This window comes from Elaeis guineensis, chromosome 13 (assembly GCF_000442705.2).
Source record: "Elaeis guineensis isolate ETL-2024a chromosome 13, EG11, whole genome shotgun sequence".
Classification (NCBI taxonomy): domain Eukaryota; kingdom Viridiplantae; phylum Streptophyta; class Magnoliopsida; order Arecales; family Arecaceae; genus Elaeis; species Elaeis guineensis.
In genome coordinates, this window is record NC_026005.2 from 65,228,468 (window position 1) to 65,247,411 (window position 18,944).

At 33.3% G+C, this 18,944-nt stretch overlaps 1 long non-coding RNA gene across 1 annotated transcript in view; it reads right to left on the reverse strand.

Annotated features, from left to right (window-relative positions):
* Positions 1-748: 748 nt before the first annotated feature.
* The window catches only part of LOC140853381 (uncharacterized), a 30,687-nt gene continuing 12,491 nt past the window's right edge, over positions 749-18,944 (reverse strand). Inside the window, exons 3-7 of the long non-coding RNA XR_012136373.1 lie at positions 15,590-15,757; positions 15,253-15,506; positions 14,966-15,187; positions 14,599-14,871; positions 749-1,007 (exon numbers count right to left, since the gene is read on the reverse strand). This is a non-coding gene — a long non-coding RNA (uncharacterized lncRNA). The remainder of the gene's footprint in view (positions 1,008-14,598; positions 14,872-14,965; positions 15,188-15,252; positions 15,507-15,589; positions 15,758-18,944) is intronic.

Below are 18,944 nucleotides of genomic sequence, written 5' to 3' on the forward strand. Positions count from 1 at the left end.
AAAGGCTAGGCTTGAGGCTTCAAAAATTGTGTTGATCTTTGGGCAAGGCCCTAGTTGTCGTTGAGCTTGGTCAAGCCCTACTCATGAGTAAATTAGGTCAAGCTTTAAGAAAGCCATATTATTAAAAATTGTAGATAACTCTAGCATCCAATGCCCAAGTTGAGTGTGCTTTACATTGATGTTGTTCAAGAGGCATTAAAATTGAGCATTAGAGAAATTTCTCCCTTGACTACTAAAGTTTGAATTTATACAAGAGCATGGATAAGCCCCATTTGCATTATCTGCCATACTCAGAAAACAGCTCTTGTTTTGTAGAGATGTGATCCATGCCTTTGCTCCACAATATATGTATGTTTTTGGAAGTCATTAAGAGAATATAAGGCCTCAATATTCATCATTGCAAAGGAATCAAATGCCTAGAGATTTGCTGGCATGAGATATAGACAACAACTAGCCCATTGATCAAGTAGTCTATGGTCTTCAACAAATTAAATTGTTTGTTTGGAGGATGCACCTTCTTTTATTGTTGGATCATTTTCTAGAAGATATTGTAATGAGTTGTATAGATTAAGAATTTTTATTCTATTATTCGAAGAAGGAATCTGATCCCAAATTTTTTCTACTCATCATGATCTTGCACACATACATGTAATCAATCACCAAACCACAATGAAGTTAAGATATTAGACATTTAATTCCACATAAGTTTGTATAGAGTAAACATTGACTTTTAGGCGAGCAAAAGAAATAGAGAACAAACAAAGCTTGAAAGCAAGCATTTTTACACAAAAATGAAGAAATCTTATATTCACCATTTAGGCGGATACAAAGGCTCCCATCACCTATGTAAAGGTGGTTTACAACATTTTTTTCCTAAAAGAAATAAAAATAATTCAAAGATGATTATTTGAACAAAGTAGATGCTTCACATATTACTTTGCTCCGTTATCTTCCAACTATACCTGGGCATTGGACAGGTCCATGAATTGCGGACAAAAACAAGAAATCTGTTGAACAGAAAGAGAAAATGAAGATGTTAGAGAACATGAAGAATATTTGGAATACTCATATTAGAGTTTTATTTAGTAACAATTTTACTTAGAATAAATGGAAAGTTCTATACGTAACAAGAGGGAAATCCCAGCCTTTCAAAATCTAGATTTCAATTACATGGAAAACCTTCGGGTCATTCAGATGCCAAAAAATATAATAAATTAAAATTTCCACTTGCACATAAAATTTAGAAAACTGCACAATACTTTGAATTCCTTCTTGCTCTCTTAAAATTTATATTGAGATTTAAATTTTTAAAAACTAATTGCAATAAAATAAGTCTTTGGATTAAAAATATAAAAGTAATGAAAAAAGAACTTGAAGCACACATACCATCCAGACACTAACGTACAAGCTAGTTGGGATCAGACTTTGAGCCTTATGGTCATGGCGGTCACCAAGATTAGGATAAGTTGATGCTTCATTCTCCCTACTAATATTGGAAATGATGAAGAAGGACATGCCTCTATTAAGTATGGATTTCTGTAAAACATGCGTGGAACTATTAGCTATAGAGCTCAATGAAAATTGTGCCAAATTGCCGTCCAATTTATAGCCTGACATAACTCCATATACATTTTATCTTGGATAGAAGAATCTAATGTGATAGCTTTGCCAAGAAATTCTTGCCATAGTAAAAATTGAAATTTAGGAAATGACAGCTTTGCGAAATAGATGCTTGCCATGGTTATCCTTCTAGAAAAAATTGAATTTAGGATATCATGACAATTTTGAAGAATAAATTCTTGCCATGGTTACATATCAGAAAATGTTGAATTTAGATACAAAACCTTTGCAAATAAATTTTTTTTGTGATCATCCTTCCAAAATTGAATTAGCCATCTTTGATCCACCCACAAAAAAAAAATAGCCATCTTTGATACGCCCACAGAAAATTAGGCATCTATTTGCACTTTAGGAAATGACTGATGAGACAGGCGATACGAGTAGGATAGTTGGAGGGTAATTTTAAATCAAGGCTCACGCCAAATGCGCCCTGTGGGACCCCAAGAGACCTTGCATAGTTGCATTGGAGGAACAATCCCATCCCCACATGTTCCACCATCCTTACATTTCAAGTTACCACCAAATTATAGGATTTGGATTTTTTTTTTTTCATACCTTTTGAGGCACAAACATACTCTAACATATTTTTGGACCCATAAAGGAACACATTTGTTTGTGTGGGCAGGATTTATATGTTAAATTTATCTTTAAAATATATTTGCAAACCATTATTACACTTTTAGATTAGATATGGTATAAGATGATGATCCTAATATCAATGGTAATGTTGGTGGAGATGATAAGATTATCATATTTATTGTAATCAGTGATCCTACATGGCAATGATTTCAAATCATCTTTACTCTTAAAATGATGCCCCAATGATTTTAAACATGTCCCTGAGGATAGGTTTTCTAGATCAACCCTAGAGTAGTGACGCAGGGCTAAAATTATGGTACAAAAATGCCCCTCAATCTAATGGAAAAATTATTTTCGAAAGTACTGATCCGTAAAAAAGTTTTACTATCTAGGAAGGGTTTGATAATTCTATAAAAAATTCTTCTAGTTGGGAAGGTTTGATAATACCCTAAAGTTATTTTGATAGATTATGATTAATTTTTGGTCTTCTTGAATTGGTTTGGAATTATAGATTTTGATAATTTCATTTATGTTCACATGTATTCTCCTATTATTTATTTGATAGCTCTGCTTAATAGTTCCAAAATACATAGAATATATTTGGGGTTGTTTAGATATTAAATGGTTAGTAATCTTGAATTCGCATGACATACCAAACAAGATAATTGTGTGTATCCTGCTCTTTTTTTTTTTGGGTAAGAGTGTATCCTACTCTTTAATCAATGGAAGATGGCGTACCAAATATGATTATCTTAGATGACTAGAGAGCCGCAACATGAGGATCACTATCAATCAAATGTGACAATGGTAATCCCATGTGGATCACCAAATACGATCTTAAGTGTATTAAGAAGCTCGAAAATTTATCATTAGGCATTAGGAGATAATGGTTTTGCCAAGTGGCCCTCTTCTTTCTAGTGCTTGCAAAGTCAAACATGATTAAGGTGCTCTCTTAAGGGCGAAGGTATATATATTCTTCTGACTGAAATTAGTTGATTTATCTAAATGCATGGTTGTAATTTGAAGTGACTGATTCTTAACTTTGCATCTCCACTGGCGGTTCCTATGGTTTGGCTAGTATCACGGAAGGATGAAGTATCTGCAATGAGAAAGATAAAGGAAGTGGCTCACAAGTCTAAGACTGTTCCTCTTGGATGCGGTGGTAGGGTGAGGCATCTTGTAACAATAGTTAGGGCTGCATCTTTTGAGTACAACATAGTATTGGATATCCGTAATGACTCTGAAGATGAGTCATCTGACAATATTATTGATGTTGTAGGCTCACCACAGGCCGACCCTTTAAGAGATCAGGCTCCACCAACTTAACTCACCCTTCTCAATGTCTCTAGCTTGGTCGTTCCAAAATGCCCCAAGCACCATGGCATCTCTGGATCTCTACTACAGAAGCTATGGTTGAGATTCCTTGGACTGAAGAGCATGACCCTCAGTTGACTCCAACTTTGACAATGAACCCAAAAGCTCCACTCTATAGCTCCACAAATGCTGACCATGAGGTACTATTTATTTATTTATTTTATGATATTCTTCTATTTACCAACAAGATCCCTTTTGCAAGGCCTCAACAATCTTTTCATCTTGAGTCTCTACCCAATTCTAGAGCTAGATTGTTGGCCTGATTGGTTGATGCTTATATTGTCAATTCACCTGCTCTTGATACTGCTATGGAGGCGAGGGTGGCAAATAAAGCTTTATAGCACATTCCCAGTATCCCGGTTGATAAGCATGTCATGCTAGAAAATATGGTCGAGTTCTCGAATGCAATCTCAACTCTACAACACTCATCCTATCTTTCTATGAACTAGGCTATTGATCTCCATGATAAGCAAGCGAACATCTCTCACATTCATCATCCATTGGCAAACCTAGCCAAGAAAGTGGACATACTCGCTTGCCGTATAGATAAACGAGGGATCAAAGTCACTTATGTGGAACAAGAGAATAAGTCCGTCCGAGACACATACATATTAGTCTAGGATGAGCTTCCCACATAAAAGGAGCAGATTGCATCCTTTAATGCACAACTAACCAAGGCTTGCTAGGAAGTATAACTTTCGAAGGACGAACAAGTAGAGCTGGTGCATAGCAATCAGACAAATTTCCAATTCTTAGATGAGGCTCAGCACCAGCTAGAAGCATGTAAGTCCCAGCTTCTAGATCTCCACGCTGGGATAGATGCTTCGAAGGAGGAGTGTGTACTTCGGTTAATGAAGCCAGCCTCCCCTTAATGGATAGGGGAAAGAGTGGCAGTCTTATTGTATCAATTGCCTTAGCCACGAGAGCTGAGAAGCAACCACATTGAAGGAATTCATTATATTCTGCTCAGATAGTGTGCATATTTAAACCATATGCCATGGATAATATGGATCCTAATGCTAGATAAGATCCACCAGAAGATCAAGAGATTAATGAGTGTGGCATGGAATACTAGATTGATTAACAAGAAGATATTCTACGACTAGTTTGGCCAAGAGGCCAATAAAAGTAATAGTTCCCTACCATAAATGAATGGATCCTGCTCTAGAGGCCCCTTATAATAATCTTTACCTTTTCCCCACTCACCCTAAAGAGTTTGGAATCTATGTTCGGAAGCATCTACCCTGGCTTGGGGATTTGGAAGCTGGGACTTAATTAAATGCTTCTAGTTGGTGCCGAGCCACATATAAGATGGAATCTATTTCTTGCTCCTACGCGCCAGTTCTACTTGTTCGTCCTTCTGAAATTATACTTCCCTGCAAGCCTTGGTCAGTTGTGCTTCAAAGGATCCAATCTAGTCCTTTCGCATATGAAGCTTATACTAGATTGATATGTATGTGTCTACGATGAGCTTAATCTCTTGTTCCAAGCAAGTAAACTTGATCTCTAGTTTACCTATGCAGAATGCTAGTATGTCCACTTTCTTGGCTAGGTTCACCAATGGATGATGGACATGAGAGATATTGGCTAGCCTATCATGGAGATCGATAGCGTAGTGCACAGAAAGATAGGATGAGTGTTATAGAGTTGAGACTGCATCAAGAACTCAACCATATTTTCTTGTGTGACATGCTCATCAATCGAGATGGCGGGAATGTGTTGTAAAGCTTTCATCACATTTGCCTCTGTAGTAGTATTTAGAGTGGGAGAATTGCTAATATGGGTGTCAACCAATTAGGCTAGCAATCTGGCTTTGGCACTAGGGGGAGGCTACAAGATGGAAAGATTGTCGAGGCTTTGCAAAGGGATCTTGTTAGTAAATCGAAGAATATCATAATAAAAGCAAATAAATAGTACCTCATGGTCAGCAGTTGTGGAGCTAGAAAGTGGATCTTTTGGGGTCACAGTCAAAGTCAGTGCCAATGAGGGTCAGACTCTTCAATCCAAGGAATCTTATCCGTGGCTTCAGTGGTAGAGATCAAGAGATTATCTTTCTCATGGCAGGGACTTCAGCCTTTACTCATACTAGCCAAATAGTAGGAATCACCAATCGAGCTACAAAGTTGAAAATCGATAGTTTTTGATTATAACTATGCGTTCAAATAAATCAACTAATTTTGATCAAAAGAACATAGGTACATTCACCGCTAAGCGAGAGCCTTAATCATGTTTGACTTCGAACCACTAAAGAAAAGAGGGCCACTTGGCAAAACCATTAGCTTCTAATGCCTAATCATAAATTTTTGAGTTTCTTAATATAGTTAAGATAGCATTTGATGATCTAAATGGGATCACTATAGTGATATTTGATTACTGTTGATCCTCATCCTGCGGTAATCATATCTCAAGTCATCTAACTTAATCATGTTTAGTATGCCATTTTCCATTGACTAAAGAGCCAGGTACCCTCAATTATCCTATCTGGTATGTCAGGGCAATCCAAGATCACTAACCATTTTATATCAAAACCATCTCTAAAAAATATTCCATATATTTTGGAACCATTAAAAAATTATCAAATAAATAATGGGAAAATACATGTGAACATAAATCAAAACATCAAAATCCATCATTCCAAACCAATTTTCAAGAAGACCAAAAATTAACCATAACCTATCGAAAAAACTCTAGGGGATTATCAATCCTTCCTAACTAGAATTTTTTATGGGATTATCAAACACTTGCCACCTTGTAGAACATTTTTTAGGGATCAATCTTTTGGAAATAATTTTTTTCTAGTAGACTAAGGAGCATTTTTGTCCAAAATTTTATCCTAACATCACCGCCCTGGGGTGCTCTAGGAAACCCATCCTTAAGGATAGATTTAAAATCATCGGGTTAGATGGTGATTTTAAGAGTGAAGGTAGTTTAGGATCTAGGGTTGAAAATGGAACAAATACTAGCATATCAATATCAATACTTGTTTTATTTAATAAATACTGATATAGATATGGATATTAATCGGATGCAAAAATTTATATCTATATTTATTTTAATAAAAATTGATACAAATTAGATTCCAAAAATATAGATATAAATACAGATATAAGTCAGATGATTAAACTTTATGACCACAAAGCCAAAGATATTACTAAGTGGATGATAAATCAAATTAATGGTATATTAATATGGTCATTTATTTATTTTTTAATTCATGAGTGCTATATAAAATTACATAGTATTACAAATGGAATTAGATATTTAGATATAGATTGGATAGTCATATATCTATATCCATATCTGTTTTCTTTAACAGATATGGATACGTATAGGAATATTAGTCGGATACTCAAATGTCTATTCATTTTCGGATAGATTCAGATACAAAAATGAATCCAGATGGATATTATCCAATCCACTGTGATCCTTATTGGGATTACTTGAGGTTGCAACTAAACACAATGATCATATCACAATTGATATTAGGGTCGCCACCCGATACCAAATGCAATCTAAAAGGGTAAAAGTGGTTTATATATAAGTATATTTAAAGGCACATTCAACACATAAATCCAGCTCATACAAACAAATATGTTCCTTTATGCGTCCAAAAATATGTTAATGTATGTTTGTGCCTTAAAAGGTATGAATAGAAACTTGTGTGGAATTCAATGATTATTCTATACAAACTTGTGTGGAATTCAATGTCTAATATCTTAACTTCATTGTGGATTGGTGATTGATTACATGCATGTTGGCAAGATCATGAAGACTAGAAAAAATTTGGATCAAATACCTATTTAACTAAGGGCTAATTCTGTTGATGACAATACCTTAAGAGAGGATCCTTTTTCTTTAGAACACTAAATTATGAGTTAAACTAGGAATTATCTAAAGAACAAAATTAAATTCTAAGTCAAATCCAATCGTTTTTGGCCCATTTGGATCTCTGACTGCTTTATTGGCTAGTCCACAGTGTGATCAATATGAAGATACTAACTTTTCACAATCTAAGAGCCTATAAGAAATAATGGAGTAAGGGAGAAGGACTCTTGAATCCTAGAAACCTTGGAGAATTATCTCTCTATTTTTTTTTCAAAATGTATCATACTCCTTCCCATGTTGTTTTTGCTTCTTTTAAATGAGGTTGGGTAGTTACTATAACCACCCACAAACTACTACATCATGAGAGCATCAAGGACATCCCATATACCAATATCTCCCACTCGCACATAATGGGCTCGACTCATCTCTATCCATATTTCTCATTGATTCATACTAGATAAATAGACTGTGCAATCAGTAAGTATTTAAGAGCTTATCTATGATACTCTTGTTAGAGATACATAAAAGCTCATTGCTAAGAAATCAATGTACTTGCCATACCCCAGACTAATTTTATTGCATAAATTATAACATCTCTGATCCCTCTATTAACAATAACGTTAGGAGTATATTTGACTTTCTTTTTCACTATTATGTATTCATAATTATATCCTCCCTATAGATGACATAACTGGCCGACTGGTGAATACAGATATGGATGTAGAACAAAAATATAATCTTCCTTTCCTACTTGAGACTTTTCATTTCAAATCAGCTGCTTTCTTAGATATGTCCTGTCGAACCGAATCACACATGGCTATTGAGGACATACTAAAATAGCAAACACTAAAACAAAATTTCAAGAAATGGTCAAAAGTCCTTAAGGATAACGATAGAGGTTATTGAACCTCAAGGATCTCATACAGTGAAGAAGTAAGGATCCATTCTCTCACTTTACTTATTAGTCACATAGCACACATGGTATGAATCACGTGCTATGGTGTTTATTTTCTTCTTAGAATGTATGTCATTTTCTAAAAAAAGTACCTTATAGACTTAAGTTCAAACACACCTCGGTGTCTAACCTAAATTCTTTAATACTATTATTCAGAAATTTATGTCTGGCTTCTAAACAAACTAGATTGGATGGTGGGGACACCTATTATGATCAAATATATAATAATAATCTTATCTTGATTATCTTATCAAGGCAATATAAGTTTTAAGCTCAAATTCGATGATTTTTTAGCATTTTTATGCTTAAAATATTTCATCTCAGTATACTCCTTGGCACCAAAGGTGACTGCCCGTGTGAGAGAAACAATCGCTGTTGTCTGACATACTTCACTTTTTGTGCATTAAATAAAATTTTGCACATAATACTCATGTATATGTGTTATTATTAATGGGCATTAAAAAATAAATAAGATGATTATTTAATGATATGAATATTATACGTAACAAAAGTATATTTTCAAAGATATATAATAAATACTTGTTCACAAATTTCATATGACAGTCTACCTAGCCCCAATAATTTCGCATATTTCATGCACACATCTCTAGCTATTGGCTTGTTGAGTGGATCCGCCACCATTTGATGTGTGCAAATATACCGTAGAGCCACTTCTTTTTATGCTATAATGTCTCTCACAAAATTATACTTAGTATCAATATGTTTGGTTCTATAGTGATATTTGAGATCCTTTGTATAGGCTACTGCATCTGGCTATCACAGTGCACTATTATGGGTCCCTTATTGTCACTTAGCATTCCTAAATGCAATAAAAATCTTCTCAATTAAATAGCTTATTGCACTGCTGCTGAACATGCTACAAATTTGGCTTTCATTGTGGATAAGGCTATATAGATTTGTTTCTTGCTACTCTATAATATGGCATCAATATTATTTAGCAAGAACACATATCCAGATGTTGATTTATGTTCATTTATATCTCCTCCTTAATCGACATCAGTATGATCTTACCAACACCAATTAGATCCTTGATGGTAAAGGGAATAGTCCATAGTGCTTTTTAAATATCTCAAAATCTTTTTAACAGTTTTTCAATGCCCTTATCCCAGATTTGAATGATACCGGTTGACCAAGCCCATGGTATAATAAATGTCTAACTTTGTACACATCATCATAACATACATTAAGATTCCAACCGCACTTGAGTATGGTACTGTAGATATTATTTTCTTTTCTTATAGAGTATTGGGATACATTGCAAAGCTCAAGCACTCATCTTTTGCTACAGGAGTGTTAATAGGATTACAATCTTTCATAGTAAAATATTCAAAAATCTTTCTAATGTACGACTCTTGTAAAAGAGTAAAAAATATTTTTTGAATGGTCTCAATATATCTTAACATCAAGAATATAATCTGTCTCAGCCATATTTTTCATCTCAAAGTTTGAGGATAACCATTCCTTTATAGCAAGGACAAATACTTTATCATTTTCAACCAAAAAGATATCATCAATATATAATGATATTATTATAATTTTTTCATAGATCGTTTGACATATACACAGTAGTCCTCATCAAACATAAGAGATTACCATCTGATAGAATCTCAAATACCACTATCTACATGATTGTTTTAGACCATATATAGAATGTTGCAATTTGCATACTTTACTCTCTTGGCCTTTAATAATGAAACTTATTGGTTGCTCCATGTAGATTTCTTCATTTAGTTCTCCATTTAAGAATGCTGTCTTAATGTCTATTTGATATAGCTCCAAATCTATTTATACTATAATGGCTCGAATTAAGTAAATTGAGGCAAACCTTACTAATGGAGAAAAAATTTTCTCAAAATCTATACCCTCTTGTTGGATATAATCTTTCACTACAAGGTGAGTCTGATACTTATTAATGGTTCTATCAATCTTGTGCTTGATCTTGAGAACTCATTTGATCCGAATTGCCTTGTGCCTAGGTGAAAGGTCTACAATCTTTCAAACTTGATTTATCTTAATAGACTCCATTTCTTCTTCTATTACTTTCTTCCATTATTTTTTTATGGGATGTAATAGAGCCTTATGAACTATTTTTGGTTCATCACTATCTTGTGGAGTGATTAATAAAGCTTCTCCTTCCATTTTAAAATGATGGCGAGGTATACTCTTATGATTACTTTTTCGCAATTCAAATTCTTGTAAAACAAACTCACTTATTCTACCACTCCCCCTCGATTCTTGAAGTCGAGACATCTCTTTTTGTGTCTCACTTATCAAAGATCGATAGTATCTGATTCCTTCATTTCATATAAAGAAATATTTCTGTCTATTGCACCCTTGCTTGGACAGTCATTCTCAAAAAAAGTGACATCCCATGATTCAATTTCAATCATGCTTTCGTTTGCCTATTCACCTAGAAATACATAACCTTTTAAGTATTCTGAGTATCTAATAAAAATGCATTTCTTTCCTCTTGAATCTAACTTTCTATATTAATTATAAGGATCATAAACATAGGCAGCAGACCCCTAAGGTCTTAAATAATTTAGGTCAGGTTTTCTACCTATCTATGGTTCATAAGATATGGAAGGAACTGATTTCAATGGTACATGATTAAGTATATAGGCAGCAGTCATCAATGCATCTCTCCAATAAAAGATTGGTAGATCTGCTTATATCATCATAGATCTAATCATTTTTAAAAGAGTTCTATTCCTTCTCTCGACAACTTTATTTTATTGAGGGGTAATAAAAATAGTCAATTATCTCATAATTCTTTTATCATTACATAACTCCTTAAATAGTTTAGATAGATATTCATGCCCACAATTAGTTCTTAAGATCTTTATTTTCTTTTCTAATTGATTCTCTAATTCATTCATATATAATCTAAAACAATCTAATGCTACAAACTCATAAAAAATCAGATAGACGTGACCATAATGTATAAAATCATCTATAAATATAATGAAATATGAAGCCCCTCATCTTTTCTTACACTTTTTGGACCATAGATGTCGGAATGTATCAATTGTAATAGAAATTCGGCTCTAGTTGCTTTGCCAAATGGTTTTCTAGTTGCTTTTTCAGCTAAACAATGCTCATAAATGAGCATTTTCAGTTTGGAGAGTGACCCCAATAGGCCTTCTCTTGCCAATTAATTCATTCAATCTTGTCTAATGTGACCTAGTCTAGCATGCCAAACATTTATATCTACATTACTATGATTAGTATAGGCATGTAATAAAAAATAACCATTATCATAATTATACATATAGTATTCAACATCTATGGCAACAAAACCATTCATTACATAACTAGAATCATAATAAATAGAATCATGAAACAAGTCCACACCATTAGACCTAAAGTTCAAACTAAAATCTAAATCCAACAGAACAACTATAGAGACCAAGTTTCATCGAATCTCGAGTGCATATAGGATATCATGTAGGAGCAATGATCGACGATCATGCAAATCCAATTTGCAAGTATCAATTTCTTTGACCTTAACTTTAGAATTGTTTTCCACATAAATCCATCTTACTCTAGTTGGGATTCGACGATACTCCACAAATACTCCTCAGTCTCTAGCTACATGGTCCATGGCTCCTGAATCTACAATCCACAAAGGATCAGATTCAATAATCAATACTGAGCTAGAAACATATATATAATATCGAGAAATAAAACTAGGTGTTATCTTCTTTTGCTCGAAGCACTCACGAGCAAAATGATCCAATTTGCCACAATTGTAACACTTCATCTTGACCTTATCTTTCTTTCTCCCAAATCATTTATCCTTCTTCTTGCGGTTGATCATGTTCTTCTTAGGTGTAGGTCCACTTGCTTTTTTCTTCCCTTTTTTATTCCAGTACCTTTTGCATTTAGAGCCTGAAGCCCTTTGGGAGCTAGGCTTGGCCACAAAGGCCTAATCGAGAAGCCTCGCCACTACAAGGCACTCATCTTCAAGTTCCACATGACGGGCAATATTAGTGAAGGTCTTGATACTTTCATTATGGATCAAATTAACCTTCATATACTTTCAAGAAGGGAATGGATCATAGCTTGCACTTGCTGCTCATTGGAGAGAAAATGGCTAGCTGACTGCAACTTAGTAATCATATTTGATATCTTCCTTAGGTGTTGCTGAATTGTTTGATTAGGGCGCTTCTTGTAAGTGTCAAACTTGATTGTTAGCTATCTCAGTTTGGTTACTGATGTGTGTCCAAATTTTTCATTCAAGGCATTCCACATGACATAAACAGTCGGATACTACTTGTACTCATATAGCAGATCATCATTCATAAAGCTTGCCAGAATGCCTCAAGCTGTGGAGTCCATCTTTTTTCAAACTCAATATGCATCTTGATCTCTCATATTTTGAGCAGAATTATCCTCACCAGGGTCTATCATTTCATGGTGTATAGCCTCTAAGGCTTCTTGTTCCTCAAGCACATATTAGATTTTTATATATCAAATATTATAATTGTCACCATTAAGCTTTTCATCTTTATTCAGGTCAGTGATAATATTTTTTGATGCCATGAAAAATCTAGTATAAAGAGACATATATGTATAATGTCAATACTCAAATACAACATATTTGATTTTGCTAATAATATAGAATAAATCAATGATAATTTAACATCAAACATATAGTCAAGAGTTCACTATATTTTCAATCATCATCTGTTATCTTAATGTTTAATTATCACAAACTTAGTCCTATTATAGCAAAATATTCATTCTAGATGAAAAATATTGCAAGTATTCAAGTCATCTAGAACTCCCACTTAAAATAAGTAGATACCAAAATTAATAATAAATGTAACATATATGTTCAAATTTAAAGTTGCATGCTTAATAATAAATGAAATTTCATACATAAAAAACAACATCTATCTATTTACATATCAAATATGCATTACAATGGTAAAAAAGATATTTATAATAAATATATTTTTAATATAAAGAACTAATGATAAAAGTATCAACACTACAACAAAATAGGTTATTAGCGACAAAAAATTTTCATCGCTAATAACTGATTTTCATTGCTAATAATATTAGTGATGAAATTTGGGTCGCTAATAATTCATCGTAAATAATCCCATCGTTGATAATATTTTATGATGAAAAAAAAAATATCACTAATAAAAGATATTTGCGATGAATATTTTTTATCGTTAAAAAGAATTGATGAAAAAATTTAATCTAGAAAAAGGTATTTATGATGAAAAATTTTTATCGCTATTATTTGCTAAAGTTTTAGCGATAAAAATTTTTGTTGCAAAAAGTTATTTTTGCAACAAAAATAATTCATCACTATTAATTTAATAAAAAAATTATTTAAAAAAATTGAATAATATTAGCGATGAAAAAAATTTATCGTAAATAATATTATTTACGATGAATATTTTTTTATCACTGTTAATTATATATTTATTGATAAATTAAATTATGTTAGTAAAATATTTATAGTGATGAATATTTTATCAAAAATAATTCTATCGCTAATAATTTAGATATATTTTTTTTAAAAAAATTTATGAATATATATTTTAAATTTATATGTATAATATTTTTTATAAATTTAAAAAATAAAAATAAAAAATTTACATAATAAATTAATAAATAAATTTTATTATTTATTATATTAAATTAAAATTATAAAATATTTGAAATAAAAAAAGTACATCAGTAAGCCATCAAATATCGATATCTGGAGAACGAGCTGGGGATGGAGAGCGCTTAACGGAGCTCAGACCGACGATAGAGCTCAGATCGGCCTGCTGCTGCCTCACCAGCTATATCGTCTGCTCCATCTGCACCATCCACCCCATCATCTAGATCTAAAAGTGCTGATAGTCATCGACGCATGCAGCCAACTCTTGAGCTCGCTGTCGATCTTCGATAGCCTGCTGTCGATCCTTGACAACCTGTCTCTACACCTCCATCAGTCGAGCCTCGCATGCAAAATAGATGTCCATCCTAGATGTACGTGAGGATGAAGGAGCAGTGATCCCATACTCTAGACCCTTAACATAACAGAGTCTCGTATCGAGCATCCGATCACAGATCTCATCATCTGTGGGTGCGGTCGAGCCCTCAGAGATAGGTTGGGATCTAATCTCTATTATACGATCATGAAAATTAAAATTATAGTTATTTTAATTTTATAATAAAAATTAGATTGTGAATGAAAAATAATTAAAAAAACTTACAAAGAGCTCTTGACTCCCCATCGTCCACTCCCCCGACCGTCACTGGTAGATTCGCTGGTAGATATCAATCCTACCAGGAAGCTCGCCACTCTCAGCATCTCTCTGCAATTTGAGAATTAATTAAAAAAAATTTAAATAATTAGAGAATTATATACCAATTAGAAATTAAAAATTATCTACCATGTACTCTATGTGACGAGCAAACGATCTTGAACCCCCACAATGCGACACAGTCTGTCTCGTCCAATTCACCGCATTCTGGACACATCATCTCTGTAAAATTATCAATAAAATTAGTAGATAAAAAAATTAATTTAAGAATAAATAATTAAGTCATTAAACTATAAAATAAATTTAGATATGTAACCTGATATGCCGGATCCTCATACTGCCAACATATAGCAGTCCAATCATCTATGGTGATGCTGTTATAGGGCTGCTACCGTGCTGCCTCCTCCCCATGATCTTGCACCATCTGATACCAATACTGATGCATGTGATGGCGATAGTCCTTGAAACGCAATGATAACTGAATGTTGATGGCTCACCTCATACGATCCTCCTCAAAATCAGCGATATCAAATACACCCTGTCAATAACGAATATTAAAAGAATACTATGCAAATTAAATATTCATAATATAATTTATTTTACCTATAAGTGGGTGTAAAAAATTTCTCTCTGAGTCGGTAGAACGTGATGCCAATCGAAGAGTATCACGGGGGTATAACTACGGCATATGATGCCCAGCTCAGTCTACCATGGGTTACACCATCTCCTAATGGGTCTAGTGTAGTCGGTCGGTATCTCGATCCGGAGATGCTATCCCGCATGCTCGTGTCTCCAACGCTCTAGAGCGAGGTTCTTCGATAGACCTCGCCCTCACCTCACCACCGATAAGGATTCACCTGAAACAATAATAAATAAATCATTAGTATGATCTAAATAAAAGAATCAAATTTTATTATATATAAAGTATAATAGTTAATACCATTGGGACCCTTCTCACTGGGACCCACCTCACTGGGACCTATCGGTGCAGGACCCTCTGACAGTGAAGTCGGTGTGACAACAGAGATCGGTAGAGGTGCCTCAACCTCTGAGGCATCTGCAAAGAGCTGTGAATGCGAACATCAACATCTGTCTCCTAGTGCCATATCTGCAAAAATTGAGATATAAATAAATATAATATTGAATAATAATAGTAAAAATCAAATAATATTCTAATGAATATAATTATATCGCATACCATTATTGAAAGATAAAATTGAATGAAGAATATAGATCTACTCATCAATATTCGTTTCTTTCTCAATGTGTAGATCCTCATCCAAATCACAGTAATCGATATATGTGTCATCTTCTATCTCATCATTATTTATGAACTGATCGTCGCCCTCCGACTCATCAAGATTAAATACAAAATTAGTTTCAACTTCGTTGGATGGAAGATCAGCCCTATTCAAAGGTGCCGTTACAAGTTCTTCATCAACCAAAAGCTCGGCTAATGTTTATTCCTCTTGCTGAAAAGCTTCCTCTTCATGTAAATCCAAATTTTTATCCATTTCTAATCAAGTTGGTATATTATATACGTCTCTAGATGTTATTTTTTATACAATATATCAATTATCTCAATACTTTAGATCTTTCAAATATATTACTTGTTTCGCTAGAGTTGCTAATATATACGGCTCATTTTGGTACCATGTTTGTGTAAAATTTACACTGATAAATTATGAATCGATATGAATATTGATCTTTTTATTTCTATTATCCCACCATTCATACTGAAACTAAAATATAAAATTACTGGACCCATACTTCAGTTCTATGATATCTACCAGTACACCATAATAATCAATCTCTTCTTCTCCTTCATATCTTGTTGTAGCAATTCTACTATTCTGGGTCCGTCGTTGTATTTCAAGCTCTCTTGTATAAAATCTCATTCCTCCAATGATATAGGATGTATAGTGATTAACCATTCGATCAGGATCACATGCTAAATTGTGCAACTCATCGATCGCACCTACTTCTTTATTAAAATACTTATGTTTTATCTACATCATAAGATAAAAAATTATATTAGTATAAATAATATTATTTATCAGTAAATAAATAACGTATCACTAATGCAACTTACAAGATCACAAAACTATTTTATAAATTTCCTCCTATGTCGATCATCGGCATCCGTATTATTCTCTTTACATAGTATACTCTTGTGCTCACTGTAAGAAATTTTATTTTTAATTTTATATTGATATGAAAAAAATTTTAGAAAGTAAATAGTATGGTAAGATGATACTTACTCAATAAAATCTTTAATTTTTTTATAATTATTTAGAACGTAAAAGTGTGCTTTGGATAGCTCGTTCACGTCCATAAATTTATATCTTCTTGCATCAGTAGGTCGAACCGTTTATTTAAATATAGACAACATCAGTTCATTGTCACGCCATCATGGTCTACATTATGATCTGTACGATTGAATCTTGTTTCGATATTGTCAAGATACATCGAGCAGAATATGACATACTCAGTAGCTACATATACTTCCGCCATAGATCCTTCAAGTCTTGCTTTATTACACACATATTTTTTTAAGATGCATAAGAATCTGCAAATAAAAATAAATTTAAATTTTAGAAATACATTTATATCTTATAATTGATATGATAAAGTACATATAATTTTTTACCTTTCAATAAGATACATCCATCGATAATATATCGGTCTGGCCAAAAGAGCTTCCTTTGGAAGATGAACAGCTAGATGCACCATAACATCAAAAAATGATGATGAAAATTTTTTTTCTAACTTATAAAGAATGAGTACAATATCCTTCTTTGATCTCTCAAGTAAGTTAATTTTTAATTTTTGACAACACAGATCTCGGAAGAACACTCCAAGCTCAATCATTGTAGTTTGACCATCACCACCCAAATAACCATGCATGACCACAGGAAGCAAACGTTGCATCATCACATGGGAGTCATGACTTTTTATACCGTAGATATTACCATCGTTGTTCCCAACACATCACGATACGTTTGAAGCATATGCATCAGAAAACTTTACTATTTTGAACTATCTAAAAAAATTCTTCTTTTTCTCTCCAAATAGTGAATAACATGCGGGTGGCATAAAAAATCTCTCACCTCGATGAACTAAATACAACTCTAATCGGATTCTCATTTTTTGTAAATCAAGATGAGCTTTTGTATCATCTTTTATTTTTTCTGAAATATTCAATACAGTATCAATGATATTATCATAAATATTTTTTTCAATGTGCATTACATCCAGATTATGACGAAGTAGTAGCTGCTTCCAATATGGTAGTTCGAAAAAGACGTTTCACTTCATCCAATTCAGCTCAATTTTAGTACACTTTCGCTTGTAAATATCCAATATTTTTTCAAATTGGACGTTTCCCATGATTTCAAGTTGTTCTAAAATTTCTGCTCCACTTAACTCCTTAGGTGGCAGACGTCGATCGGACTTACCATCAAAATATTGATTATAATGAATCCTTTAAGAATGATTAGCAGAAAGAAACCGCCCATGACCCATGAAACATATTTTCCATCCGTACTTTAAATGTAAAGAGGATGCATTCCTATTACATATTAAACATGCAAGATATCTTTTGGTGCTCCATCCAGATAAATTTTCATATGTTGGAAAATCATTTATGATCCATGGAATCAAAGCATGCAACTTAAAATTATTTTGACTCATTGAATCATATGTCTGTACCCCATTTTTTCATAACTCCTTCAGATCATCAATTAAAGATCATAGATATACATCAATTTCATTACCTGATGCTTTCGGATCCAGAATCAACAGTGACATAAAATAAAATGGTTCTTTCATGCACTTTCAAGGTGACACATTATATACAACTAACATCACAGGCCACATGCTATAAGAGGTACTCAAATTGCCAAAGGGATTAAATCCATCTGTCACTAGACCAAGCCGGATATTGCGCAAGTCACTTGCAAAGTGTGGATACTTTACATCGAAGTCTTTCCACACTAAACAGTCGGTCGGATGGCTAAGTATGTTCTCCTCTGGAATCCACTGCTCATAATGCCATCTCATTTTTTCAGCTATTTTTGTAGACATATACAGCCTTTGAAGTCTTGGAATCAATGAAAAATATCTCAAAATCTTTTGAGGTATCTTCTTTGCTTTCCTATTATCGATTTTGTATTTAGGCTCACCGCATTTCGGATATTCAGTTGCTTGTTCGTTATCCTTATAAAATAATATGCAGTCATTTTTGCAAGTATGTATAGGAGTATAGCCAAGTTTTATTTTTCACATGTATATTT